Genomic DNA, 14,988 nt, shown 5'->3' with positions numbered 1-14,988 from the left:
TTTTTTATTAACTTCAGTTGTGCTTTAAATTTAAATCTCAGAAGGGATAAAAAAAATTAAAATAAATACCAATCGAATATGTTAAAGACATATTTGATCACATCCCATTACCTGAAATAAAACTGTGCATGCATAAAGATGTTCCAAAAGGTTCAACCAAGTGGTTGAACCCAGAGTTCGTAAGTATGGACTCATAGAGTATATCAACCCCTCTAGTACATGGTGTAAAGATCATCATTTGTTATTATGTATTATTATGTGTTGTATATTACTAAAGCAGAAAAGATGATGAATTTATAAATGTGAGACATTAGCTGTCCTTCAACAGTAGATGTCAGTACTTACATCTGAATGGGGTAAAATCGACACTGCAAATTCATTAGTGAAGCTTTGTAGAAGAATGGGAACTTGCTACAACTGTCCCTGCATGTTTTTTTATTTATTTTATCTTTATTTAACCAGGTAGGCCAGTTGAGAACAAGTTCTCATTTACAACTGTGACCTGGCCAAGATAAAGCAAAGCAGTGCAACAAAAACAACAACACAGAGTTACACATAAACAAACATACAGTCAATAACACAAAAGAAAAGAAAAATAGAAAAATCTATGTACAGTGTGTGCAAATGTAGAGGAGTAGGGAGGTAGGCAATAAATAGGCCCTAGAGGCAAAAATAATTACAATTTAGCATTAATACTGGAGTGATAGATGTGCAGATAATGATGTGCAAGTAGAGATACTGGGGTGCAAAAGAGCAAGAGGGTAATAATATGGGGATGAGGTAGTTGGGTGTGCTATTTACAGATAGTGTACAGGTACAGTGATCGGTAAGCTGCTCTGACAGCTGATGCTTAAAGTTAGAGAGGGAGATATAAGACTCCAGCTTCAGTGATATTTGCAATTTGTTCCAGTCATTGGCAGCAGAGAACTGGAAGGAAAGGCAGCCAAAGGAGGTGTTGGCTTTCGGGATGACCAGTGAGATATACCTGCTGGAGTGCGTGCTACGGATTGGTGTTGCTATGGTGACCAGTGAGCTGAGATAAGGCGGGGCTTTACCTAGTAAAGACTTATAGATGACCTGGAGCCAGTGGGTTTGGTGACGGATATGTAGTGAGGGCCAGCCAACGAGAGCATACAGGTCGCAGTGGTGGGTAGTATATGGGCTTTGGTGACAAAATGGATGGCACTGTGATAGACTGCATCCAATTTGCTAAGTAGAGTGTTGAGGGCTATTTTGTAAATGACATCGCCAAAGTCAAGGATTGGTAGGATAGTCAGTTTTACGAAGGTATGTTTGGCAGCATGAGTGAAGAAGGCTTTGTTGCGAAATAAGAAGCCGATTCTAGATTTAATTTTGGATTGGAGATGCTTAATGCGAGTCTGGGAAGGAGAGTTTACAGTCTAACCAGACACCTAGGTATTTGTAGTTGTCCACATATTCTAAGTCAGAACCGTCCAGAGTAGTAATGCTAGTCGGGCGGGGGAGTGCGGGCAGCAATCGCTGGAAGAGCATGCACTTAGTTTTACTAGCATTTAAAAGCAGTTGGAGGAAACGGAAGGAGTGTTGTATGGCATTGAAGCTCATTTGGAGGTTTGTTAGCAGTGTCCAAAGAGGGGCCAGATGTATACAGAATGATGTTGTCTGCGTAGAGGTGGATCAGAGAATCACCAGCAGCAAAAGCGACATCATTGATATATACAGAGAAAATAGTCGGTCCAGGAATTGAACCCTGTGGCACCCCCATAGAGACTGTCAGAGGTCCAGACAACAGACCCTCCGATTTGACACACTGAAGTATATCTGATAAGTAGTTAGTGAACCAGGTGAGGCAGTCATTTGAGAAGCGATGGCTATTGAGTCTGCCGACAAGAATGTTGTGAATGACAGAGTCGAAAGCCTTGGCCAGGTCGATGAAGACGGCTGCACAGTACTGTCTTTTATCGATGGCGGTTATGATATCGTTTAGGACCTTGAGCGTGGCTGAGGTGCACCCATGACCAGCTCAGAAACCAGATTGCATAGTGGAGAAGGTACGGTGGAATTCGAAATGGTCGGTGATCTGTTTGTTGACTTGGCTTTCAAAGAATTTAGAAAGGCAGGGCAGGATGGATATAGGTCTATAACAGTTTGAGTCTAGAGTGTCTCCCCCTTTGAAGAGGGGGAAGACCGCGGCAGATTTCTAATCTCAGACAATACGAAAGAGAGGTTGAATAGGCTAGTAATAGGGGTTGCAACAATTTCGGCGGATAATTTAGAAAGAGAGGGTCCAGATTGTCTAGCCCAGTTGATTTGTAGGGATCCCGATTTTGCAGCTCTTTCAGAACATCAGATGTCTGGATTTGGATGAAGTAGAAGCGGGGAGGGGGGGGGGGGGGGGGGGGGGCCTTGGGCAAGTTGCTGCAGGGGTTGCTGAGATGTTGGCCGAGATTGGGGTAGCCAGGTGTAAAGCATGGCCAGCCATAGAGAAATGCTTATTGAAGTGATCGATTATCATAGATTTATCAGTGTTGACAGTGTTTCCTAGCCTCAGTGCAGTGGGCAGCTGGGAGGAGGTGCTCTTATTCTCCATGGACTTTATAGTTTCCCAAAACCTTTTGGAGTTCGTGCTACAGGATGCACATTTCTGTTTGAAAATGCTAGCCTTAGCTTTCCTAAATGACTGAGTATATTGGTTCCTGACTTCCCTGAAAAGTTGCATATCGTGGGGGCTATTTGATGCTAATGCAGAATGCCACAGGATGTTTTTGTGCTGGTCAAGGGCAGTCAAGTCTGGGGTGAACCAATGGCTATATCTGTCCTTAGTTCTACATTTTTGTAATGGGGCATGCTTATTTAAGATGGTGAGGAAAGCACTTTTAAAGAGCAACCAGGCATCCTCTACTGACGGGATGAGATCAATATCCTTCCAGGATACCTGGGCCAGGTCGATTAGAAAGGCCTGCTCGCTGAAGTATTGTAGGATTGCGTTTGACAATGATGAGGGGTGGTCGTTTGACTGCGGAACAATTACACATGCAGGCAAAGAGGCAGTGATCGCTGAGATCCTGGTTGAAGACAGCAGAGGTGTATTTAGAGGGCATGTTGGTCAGGATGAAATCTAAGACGATGCCCATGGTTACGGATTTAGGGTTGTACCTGGTAGGTTCCTTGATAATTTGTGTGAGATTGAGGGCATCTAGCTTAGATTGTATGATGGCCGGGCTGTTAAGCATATCCCAGTTTAGGTCACCTAACAGTACAAACTCTGAAGATAGACGGGGGGCAATCAATTCACATATGGTGTCCAGGGCACAGCTGGGGGCTGAAGGGGGTCTATAACAAGTGGCAACGGTGAGAGACTTGTTTCTGGAAAGGTGGATTTTTAAAAGTAGAAGGCCAAATTGTTTGGGCACACACCTGGATAGTATGGCAGAACTCTGCAGTAGATTGCAACTCTGCCCCCTGTGGCAGTTCTATCTTGTTGGAAAATGTTATAGTTAGGGATGGAAATTTCAGGATTTTTGTTGGTCTTCCTAAGCCAGGATTCAGACACGGCTAGGACATCCGGGTTGGCGGAGTGAGCTAAAGCAGTGAATAAAACAAACTTAGCGAAGAGGCTTCTAATGTTAACATGCATGAAACCAAGGCTTTTACAGTTACAGAAGTCAACAAATGAGAGCGCCTGGAGAATGGGAGTGGTGCTGGGGGCTGCAGGGCCTGGGTTTACCCCTACATTACCAGAGGACCAGAGAAAGAGTAGGATAAGGGTACGGCTAAAGGCTTTAAGAACTGGTCGTCCAGTGCATTCTGAACAGAGTAAAAGGAGCAGGTTTCTGGGCGCGGAATAATAGATTCAAGGCATAATGTACAGACAAGGGTATGGTAGGATGTGAGTACAGTGGGGGTAAACCTAGGAATTGAGTGGCGATGAGAGATGCTTTGTCTCTAGAGGCACCATTTAAGCCAGGTGAGGTCACCGCATGTGTGGGGGGTGGAACAAAATGGCTAGCTAAGGCATATTGAGCAGGGCTGGAGGCTCTATTGTGAAATAAGACAACCACTAACCAAAACAGCAGTAGACAAGGCATATTGGCATTAGGGAGAGGCATGTGTTCATAGGGTCCAGTGAGTAGCTAGGCGAGCTGGAGACACGGCGATTCAGACGGCTAGTGGGCTGAGGCTAGCAGAATAGCAGATGGGCCTCCGGGGAGTATCAAGTACTTACACACACACATAACTATATATAGTGTACATTCTCATGAGTTTTTACCTCTCATGTGTTTTTATTTGTTATATTTCTGACCTTATTTTCACTGCATTGTTGAGGAAGAGCTAATAGTAAGCATTTCACTGTACTGTTTTACATCTGCTGTATCATGTGCGCATGACAAATATACAGTGATTTTATTTGACACACAAATATACATGTACACACACAAACGTTTCTGTAGGCAAACCAAAAGAAAGTGTCGTCCTCTGCAGCAGCTGAGTTTGTCCACTGGGAGGAGATAGTGTCCTCTGGAGGAGACAAGGCTTCCGTGATAAACACTTCAGTGTGAGGTGTGTGTGTGTGTATGTGGGTGCGTGCGCGTGTGTGTGTGCATAAAAAAGAACAGTCACAAGTAGAGTTCATAAGAATAGATTGTATAAATTGTAAATACAGTCCACTTATTAAGTACAATACATAAAGCTGTTTTCATTAAGAGTGTAAAAGTAACCAAGCACATATGTGGCCCTGAAGCCTTGTCTGTAGGCTATAGGAGAACCAAACAGGTGGAATGAATACATCTCCAAAGCAGTGGACCTCTGGGCTCTGAGGGGTGGTGTTTCACCAGAGGTTGAACACCAACTTGCTGCCGAAGAGAGAAAGACCCACATTTCCATCCTTGACAGAGACACCTGTACCTAGAACTTGTACAGTGACCCCATCCTTGCCTAGTTCAAAGCCTGTATCAACTGCCTGACACACTGTCCACTACACCGGACCAACGGATGCAGAGGCACCTATGAGCTCAGCCTTGAGCATTACTTTTGCTCCATCGGTTGTTGCCTGAAAAGCACCACTGGCGCTGGGCAAGCTGCCCTCCACCTTCAACACGCCCATGTCTATTTCAGCCTTCCCTTATGCGTAGTCAATGTGCCCACTATATCCTTTTTCCATCGATACCCCAATACCAGCTTTGATTTTGGGCAACTCAGCCTTCGCCTTTAACACGCTGCGCTCATATTCACCCTTATACAATCCTGTCTCCCCGCACCACTTTGTCTCTCCACCGTTGAGGTCTGTTTGTGCATTGTTGAACAACGTATCAACAGATGAGTTTAGAGGTCGGTCCATGTTCTCAGAGGGAGTTGGGATATGCAAAAAACACATTTCCAATTCACATAAGTGTATTAATACACACTTTTACATGTGTGAAATAAGACAAATACACTGAGTGTACAAAATATTAGAAACACATGCTTTTTCTGTCATAGACTGACCGGGTGAATCCGGGTGAAAGCTATGATCCCTTATTGATGTCACTTGTTAAATCCACTTAAATTAGTGTAGATGAAGGGGAGGAGACTGCTTAAAGAAAGATTTTTAAGCCTTGAGACAATTGTTTATGTGTACCATTCAGAGGATGAATGGACAATACAAAATATTTAAGTGCCTTTGAACGGCGTATGGTATTAGGTGCCAGGCGCACCGGTTTTAGTATGTGAAGAATTGCAATGCTGCTGGGTTTTTCACACTGAACAGTTTCCCGTGTGTATCAAGAAAGGTCCACCACCCAAAGGACATCCAAGCAACTTGACAGAATTGTGGGAAGCATTGGAGTCAACATGAGCTAGCATCCCTGTGGAACGCATTCGACACCTTGTAGAATCCATGCCCCAATGAATTGAGGCTGTTCTGAGGGCAAAGGGGGGAGCAACTCAATATTAGTATGGTGTTCCTAATGTTATGTACACTCAGTGTATAAGCACTCACCCAAGTTTTTGATTTCATTTGCTTTATCCCTGGTGTGTGATTGCACTTAATGCCGAATAGTTAAATATGTAATAATACTACACTGCTCAAAAAAATAAAGGGAACACTTAAACAACACAATGTAACTCCAAGTCAATCACACTTCTGTGACATCAAACTGTCCACTTAGGAAGCAACACTGATTGACAGTAAATTTCACATGCTGTTGTGCAAATGGAATAGACAACAGGTGGAAATTATAGGCTATTAGCAAGACACCCCCAATAAAAGAGTGGTTCTGCAGGTGGGGACCACAGACCACTTCTCAGTTCCTATGCTTCCTGGCTGATGTTTTGGTCACTTTTGAATGCTGGCGGTGCTTTCACTCTAGTGGTAGCATGAGACGGAGTCTACAACCCACACAAGTGGCTCAGGTAGTGCAGCTCATCCAGGATGGCACATCAATGCGAGCTGTGGCAAGAAGGTTTGCTGTGTCTGTCAGCGTAGTGTCCAGAGCATGGAGGCGCTACCAGGAGACAGGCCAGTACATCAGGAGACGTGGAGGATGCCGTAGGAGGGCAACAACCCAGCAGCAGGACCGCTACCTCCGCCTTTCTGCAAGGAGGAGCAGGAGGAGCACTGCCAGAGCCCTGCAAAATGACCTCCAGCAGGCCACAAATGTGCATGTGTCTGCTCAAACGGTCAGAAACAGACTCCATGAGGGTGGTATGAGGGCCCGACATCCACAGGTGGGGGTTGTGCTTACAGCCCAACACCGTGCAGGACGTTTGGCATTTGCCAGAGAACACCAAGATTGGCAAATTCGCCACTGGCGCCCTGTGCTCTTCACAGATGAAAACAGGTTCACACTGAGCACGTGACAGACGTGACAGAGTCTGGAGACGCCGTGGAGAACATTCTGCTGCCTGCAACATCCTCCAGCATGACCGGTTTGGCGGTGGGTCAGTCATGGTGTGGGGTGGCATTTCTTTGGGGGGCCGCACAGCCCTCCATGTGCTCGCCAGAGGTAGCCTGATTGCCATTAGATACCGAGATGAGATCCTCAGACCCCTTGTGAGACCATATGCTGGTGCGGTTGGCCCTGGGTTCCTCCTAATGCAAGACAATGCTAGACCTCATGTGGCTGGAGTGTGTCAGCAGTTCCTGCAAGAGGAAGGCATTGATGCTATGGACTGGCCCACCCGCTCCCCAGACCTGAATCCAATTGAGCACATCTGGGACATCATGTCTCGCTCCATCCACCAACGCCACGTTGCACCACAGACTGTCCAGGAGTTGGCGGATGCTTTAGTCCAGTTCTGGGAGAAGATCCCTCAGGACACCATCCGCCACCTCATCAGCAGCATGCCCAGGCGTTGTAGGGAGGTTATACAGGCACGTGGAGGCCACGCACACTACTGAGCCTCATTTTGACTTGTTTTAAGGACATTACATCAAAGTTGGATCAGCCTGTAGTGTGGTTTTCCACTTTAATTTTGAGTGTGACTCCAAATCCAGACCTCCATGGGTTGATAAATTGGATTTCCATTGATTATTTTTGTATGATTTTGTTGTCAGCACAGTCAACTATGTAAAGAAAAAAGTATTTAATAAGATTATTTCATTCATTCAGATCTAGGATGTGTTATTTTAGTGTTCCCTTTATTTTTTGGAGCAGTATATTAACTAGCATAGACTGCTGGAATGTATACTACCGGTATATAAGAATATACTTGAGATCATGATCATCGGCCAAATGAATACACCCCTGATCACACGCAAACACAGTTCACTTTCATAGCAGCCATATACAAACAACATGATTCCTTTGATCATTGTATAATTCCTTCTTGCATCAACGCACTCTCCTCCTCTAACTTTTCTCTTCACTTAGACTTCAGTGCACAACACATCAACTGTCTGTGACCAAGCGAAAAAACATTTCCATGCCAAACCGTCATATCATAACCGCTACCCACTACACACAGCCTCCATCGTTATCACCATATTAGCTAACGTCATAATCAACTTAGCTACTGGAACTAACGTGTCAGTAAACCCGCTACAATCATTCAGTACAGTGCAAGCAGTTTAGCAGTTGCACTGGCGGGCCCTGGAAGCTATAAATGAATAAAACTAAATGCTTACCTTGACTTGGAAGAGTTCCAGTGTTGGATAGTCATACCCAGCTAGCTAACATAGCATCCCTCTCTGTTTGAGCCGGGTGTTTGAGTAGGATATACTAGTTTTCTGCATTTCCTAGCTAAGTAAGTGAAAGTGAAAGAAAATACTATGAAATATAGCTACCGCTCTCTCTCTCTCTTGCTTCTCCTTCAAATTAATTTGTTCAAACTGTTCAACTATTGTCTTTCTCTCTCTTTGAGTCAACTACTCACCACACTTTATGCACTGCAATGCTAACTAGCTGAAGCTTATGCTTTCAGTACCAGATTATTCCTTGATCCTTTGATTGGGTAGACAACATGTCAGTTCATGCTGCAAGAGCTCTGATAGGTTGGAGGTCATCCTCCGGAAGTTGTCAGAATTACTGTGTAAGTCTACGGAAGGGGGTGAGAACCACAATCCTCCTAGGTTTTGTATTGAAGTCAATGTACCCTGAGGAGGACAGAAACTAGGTGTCCTCCAGCTACACCATGGTGCTACCCTACAGAGTGCTGTTAAGGCTACTATTGACCTTCAATGCAACATTTTGTATTTTGGTGACATTTAAATATATTTAGAGTAGTTTTATCGAAAAATAATCATTTTAATTTTTATGAAATTTACTGATGAAAATGGTCCTCCCTTCCTCCTCTGAGGAGCCTCCACTGCCGTAGAGCAGACACATGGATGAAATTAAAACCCCTCGTCATACATAATATATACAGAGTCATACTTATTTTTGTTCACAACCCCAAGCTCACAAATACATGTCCATATACTGTAGTCTAAGTGCAGGGACACTAAAAGTTTGTTCTGAGTGGTTAAGTTTGTACCTTTCAGGTCAGTCTACTAGGTGTTCTCAGGAATGGAATTTTAAAATCAATGTCATGTCTTACTGATTTTGCTGTTCGAACATATATAGTTGCACTTTTCTGTCATATGTGACGCATAAAGTTAAGCTGACCAATGAGAGTATATGGAACTGTTTTTTTAGAGGAGCGCAGGAGAATAATTAACTCAGTACGAAACGTTGAACTCACTGTTATAATAACACAGTAAAACCCAGCAGCGATTTATGAGAAGAGGAAAGTGAAAGCAGTCAGTTCATATATCAGTATAGGTCATTATCAATAAAATGTCACAATAAGATGCAGAGCGTTTTTGCCTGCTGGGGGGCGAGGAGACCCCCGACTCCGCTAAAACCATTGACAACTGGGGGTTGTTAAATAAGAGATTCAAGGGATTGTTAAATAAATGTTAACTATTTGGTTGTAATATCATCACAACTTGAAGAGCATATTCAGAACTGGAGTACACAATTCCGATTATTCCGCATTTAGCGCTATCATCAGAGTTAACATCGTCAAAAATGTCTTATAGGATTAGTGATTTTTTTCCAATAGAATCCTTCAGAATTCTCACAATCCTATAGGATTTTGTGTCAACTCTATCAGAATTCTAATTCTATTGGAATCCTATTGGACTACTTTTTTCCTATTGGAAACAAAAAAAAAAGTTATTATGTTGTATCCTATAGGATTCTTGCAGTCTTATAGGATTTTGTGTCACCTGTATCAGAATCCTATAGGAATCCTATTGGACTACTTTTTTCCTGATTGGAAATCAAATGTAATCTTAATGGACTCCTAAAAGATTTTGTATCATGGGGCGGCAGCGTAGCCTAGTGGTTAGAGCATTGGACTAGTAACCTTAAGGTTGCAAGTTTGAAATCCCGAGCTGACAAGGTACAAATCTGTCGTTCTGCCCCTGAACAAGGCAGTTAACCCACTGTTCCTAGGCCGTCATTGAAAATAAGAATTTGTTCTTAACTGACTTGCCTAGTTAAATAAATATCATAATCCTAGTGGACTGCTTTTTTCCCCTATTGGAAATCAAAAGGAATCAGAGTCTTGTAGAATTGTCACCTCAATCAAAATCCTATTAAACATTTTTTTCTTAAGCTTTTACTGCAGTGGGCTAAATCAGGGTCACACAGAGTGATTATTGGTAGTTTTAAACTCACATTTTAAAGTTAGTCTAACATTTATTAAATATAGTTTTACTTGATTCTATTATGTTTTACATCTTTACTTACCATAATAAAGTAGTAGTGAGACATTGATATTTGAATAAAAAAACACTTGATTTATTTGTGTTGTGCTGATATAGAATTCTAACTTTTTTGCAAGTTATGAATACTACCTCTGTTTTTAGAGGATTATGAGCAATCAAATATTTTGGTTTTATGATACTTTTACACAATGTTGCATGCATGTTTGAAGAAAAAATGTATATTCCTAAAATAGTATTGAGCAGTTTGTTGTGCTATGAGATATCAAATTGACGTTCAATAATTAGACAAGCCATTCCCACCATCAACAAGGTAATGTGTACCAGTCAATGATAGAGGGTATGAAACTTCCTGTAATGCTTACAGCTCTACCTCCACTTACTGCTAGAGGAATGAGCACTGTGCTCAACAATGCCTGTTACTACTTACACTTCAAAATAATTAGCAATGAAGTTTAATAATTTAAATAGAAGGGGCCCTACATTTTTATGTTCAATAAACAAATATTCATGTTCAAGTAACTTCAATCATTATATACTGCTCAAAAAAATAAAGGGAACACTTAATGTAAGGGTCCTGTGTGTAGCTGGTGTAGAGAGTCAGGCGCAGGACAGCAGATATGAGTAATCAACGTTCTTTTACTCAAAAAAGACAAAATATACAAAGTAACATACCGAACCCACAAAGACGGACTAAATTACAACAAACAGTCGCTCACAAACACAACATGGGGAACAGAGGGTTAAATAATAAACAAGTAATTGGTTGAGTGAAGCCAGGTGTGTAAGACAAAGACAGAACAAATGGAAAATGAAAAGTGGATCGGCGGTGGCTAGAAAGCCAGTGACGTCGACCGCTGAACGCCGCCCGAACAAGGAAAGGGACCGACTTCGGCAGAAGTCGTGACAGTTAATGTGATTGGATGTTCATTATTTGACTAGGCTACCTGTATTTGACATTGTGTTGTTATTTCGCTGAACACTAGATGGTTTCATTTTATTTTTGGCAGTGAAACGAGGCTACTCAGGCGAGAGAAAAAAAACTCACCCAAATGTATAGCCCCGTGGGAAAATATAAATGTACTGTTTGAATATGTGAAGAATTCTTATGTTTTTTTATGTGAACAACGTTTTTTTTGAGTGTACCACCGACGGCATTGTGCATAACCCTGGTGGCATACCTGGTGTAGGTGAAGGGGAGGAGACTGGTCAAAGAAGGACTTTAAGCCTTGAGACAATCCAGACAGGGATTTTGTATCTGTGCCATTCAGAGGACGAATAGGCAAGACAAAATGTGCCTTTGAATTGGGGTATGGTAGTAGGTGCCAGGCGCACTGGTTTGAGTGCGTCAAGAACTGCAACGCTGCTGGGTATTTCAAATTCAAAAGTTTCACGTGTCTCAAGAATGGTCCACCACCCAATGGATATTCAGCCAACATGAGCCAGCATCCCTATGAAATACTTTCGACACCTTGTAGAAAGGGAAAGGAGATACCTAGTCAGTTGTATAACTGAATGCCTTCAACTGAAATGTGTCTTCCGCAGTTAACCCAACCCCTCTGACATAGTCCCAAAAATGATTTGCTTGTGTAAGGTTCCGTCCCTCTCTTCACCCCGACCCGGGCTCAAACCAGGGACCCTCTGCACACATTAACCACTGACACCCCACGAAGCATCGTTACCCATCGCGCCACAAAAGCCGCGGCCCTTGCAATGCAAGGGGAAACCCTACTTCAGGTCTCAGAGGGAGTGATGTCACCGATTGAAATGCTATTAGCGTGCACCACCGCTAACTACTAGCCAATTCACATCGATTACACTTGTCAGCAATCAAGTTTTCAAGATATGTAACTTTCAAAATACAGAAATCCTGTTTTGCATCATAAATGTCACGCTAACTCCTGCTCTCACACTCCGGCACTCAACGTTGTCGGTCTACCTTTATTTAGCTCTCAGTATCCTCAGTCTTCAGGCAGTAAAGTTTTGTTTATGTTCAGTATGCTACTCCTGTTTTGATAATCTTCATGTTTCTTATTATTAAACTCATCTTCTGCACCTGCTTCCTGATTCCCTGTGTATACATTACAGAATACTGCCTTTCAAGATATGGAAGCAGCAGAAGTTCATGATATCTCCCAGATGGTCGACGAACAGGAACACCTCTGTCAACACCAAGACCAGCTGGCTCAACTGGGTATGGTAATTGATAAGGTCCTCCGGGTTCTCCAACACCTTGACAATGTTACGCCCCTGAAAAAGGGGAGAAATAATCACGAGAGTGATACGGTATTGTTTCCTCAATAACCTTTAGTGCAATCATTTTACAAAAGTAACACATTTTACAGAACAACAGACCTACAGGAAAGAGCTAGTGTTGTAGGGTACAAGGCTTATTCAAGTCACAACAGTATACACTGTAATTCACTGAAACATATACTAATTTCAATATAACTGTCAAGCACAAAGCTTTAACTCAGTAAACCATAACTCAATTTATCAACAGTCAATAAAGTGTTTGAAAAACCATTATACAAACAACACCGCAAAATATCTTATTAACAACGCACATGTTCATTGACGATCGACATAAAATGGCAGCTACTCTCAGTACGAAGCTAGCCTTCGCTGCAACCGAGCAGGGCTCATATTACTCTCTGCAAACTTATCTCTAACTTCCTCAAGATGTTACTAAGACACACCTTAAACACTCTTGACATGTTAGCGAGTTATTACATTTAAATTACTCTGTTTTATCATTAATAACGTACCTGAAAAAGGGGAGAAATAATCACGAGAGCGATACGGTATTGTTTCCTCAATAACCTTTAGTGCAATGAGGAAAAACTCGCGATTTCCCCGCGAACTTGGGTGGAGACCAGAGCAATCGATCTCAGGCTCATAGATTAAGAGCATTTAGTAGATCACAGATTAACACTTTTCCCCTTCAATTAGGCACCACAAAATAAAGTAATCAATATAACGTTTACACATTCCTTTTACAATTCTTACCCTTTGTACGCTTGACGGATTTTAACTTTTTAACACAATTATATGAATGTTATCAATCTCTATCAACTAATACAGAATGCATGATCTTTTTAACCTTAGATGTTTTAAGATCCTCACATACTATGAACTAACTAATACTTTTTAATGTATAACAGGCTATGAGTATTTCCTTTAACCTGTCACAACAACACCCAGCTAATGGAGGATCCAGCGTGCTAGTCCCAGCGTGCTAGTCCCCCAGCCCAGACCACTGCGAAGTACGCCCACATCTTACGGACTGTGGCATCCTCCAGTGGATGGAATGAGCAGGCGCTCTGTACCTTATTCTGAAGAGGACTACGCGAAGAGGTCCAGATGGGGTTGGCATGTTGGGACAACAACCTTTCCTTGGACGTGCTCATAGCGATGGCTATCCGTCTGGTTAACCTTCTTCGAGAGCACCGGCACCCCCCTCATCTCCCGCCTTCCTCCTTTGGCAGTCCTGAAACAGAGCCTGAACCCATGGAGGTAGGGGCCACACACCTCCCAGCTGCAGCGAGGCATCGCCGGAGACAGCTGGGGGTCTGTTCCTATTGTGGTCAGGAGGAGCATCAGCTTCAGCGGTTTCTTATCTTATAGGATACTATAGGATTCCAATACAAGTATCCACTAGAAAAATGCTAATACATTTTGGAACCAGTCCTATTGGAGTCCTATAGGATTGTATCCTATAGGATTGTATGTATCCTATAGGATCCTATAGGATTCCAATACAAGAATCCACTAGAAAAACCCTATCAGATTTTGGAACCATAGTGTTTCCGCAATTAGCAAGAGCAAGCCTGTTTTTTTCCCATGATTAGGCTATTAGGCCTAATATAAAAAAGTATCTAAATAAATGTCCTATAGCTTTTGTAGATATACCTTTCCATGGCACTAAAGAAGAGGGGGAATGACCTAAAGCGGAAAGGCTTGCTTAGCCTATAACCTATTGGGCACAGGAACAGCTGGAATTTATGTGTAGCCCGAATGAAGAAGCGAAATATTAGGACATTCACTAGCTAAATATTAGGGATATACACTAAATATGTTCCTGTCAAAGTGCAAGAAAAAAAGAAGTTAAAAGATGATGAAATTGTAGATCTGAAGGACTTAGTGCTTTCCTCCAGGGTTAAATTATTAAACAAAACAATTATTAAACCTGGGCTACAACAACACAGTGCAACAATGCATGTCTTATTGTTATCAAGTGAGTACACAATTATTGTCCATAGGCTGTAAACTGCAGTTATGTAGGCTAATTAGAATAACCGCTCAAACGTCCTGTTTAACTGCATAGGACGACAGCCTAAGCCTGATTATGCAACCATTTGGATCAGTTTGGGTCTATTATTGACAGTTTAGAAGGTCCAGAAAGGTACATTAGCAGGCCACTGGTATGGTGTATTTTGTCAGGATGTAGCCCAGTGTTAAAATAGGTTCACGGTAGGAAAATATGCGCTTCTATTTTCCAACTACCCACCAGTTCTTAATGCTGTAGCCTATTTTACATTCAGCAAGCAAGAGCAAGGGTGTATCTGTCCTCCAATAGGCCATTAGTAGGATAAATAAAATAAGTGTTACGTTTTTATAGTCTGGCTTTTTCTGGGACTCCACAAGATTTAAGAGGAGTAATGACGCAACAGAGCAATGAAGACAGAGAGGCTCGACATGTAACCTATAGCCTAAGTTAGAAGCATTTGCATATAAACCCATAATTCATAAACTCAGTGTTAGGCTTAATAATGCAGTAAATATATCCAGTCACTTTACACAGAGAAAGAAAGAAAAGT

Source organism: Salmo salar, chromosome 22 (genome assembly GCF_965601325.2).
Source record: "Salmo salar chromosome 22, fSalSal1, whole genome shotgun sequence".
Taxonomy (NCBI): domain Eukaryota; kingdom Metazoa; phylum Chordata; class Actinopteri; order Salmoniformes; family Salmonidae; genus Salmo; species Salmo salar.
This window is presented reverse-complemented; position numbering follows the sequence as displayed.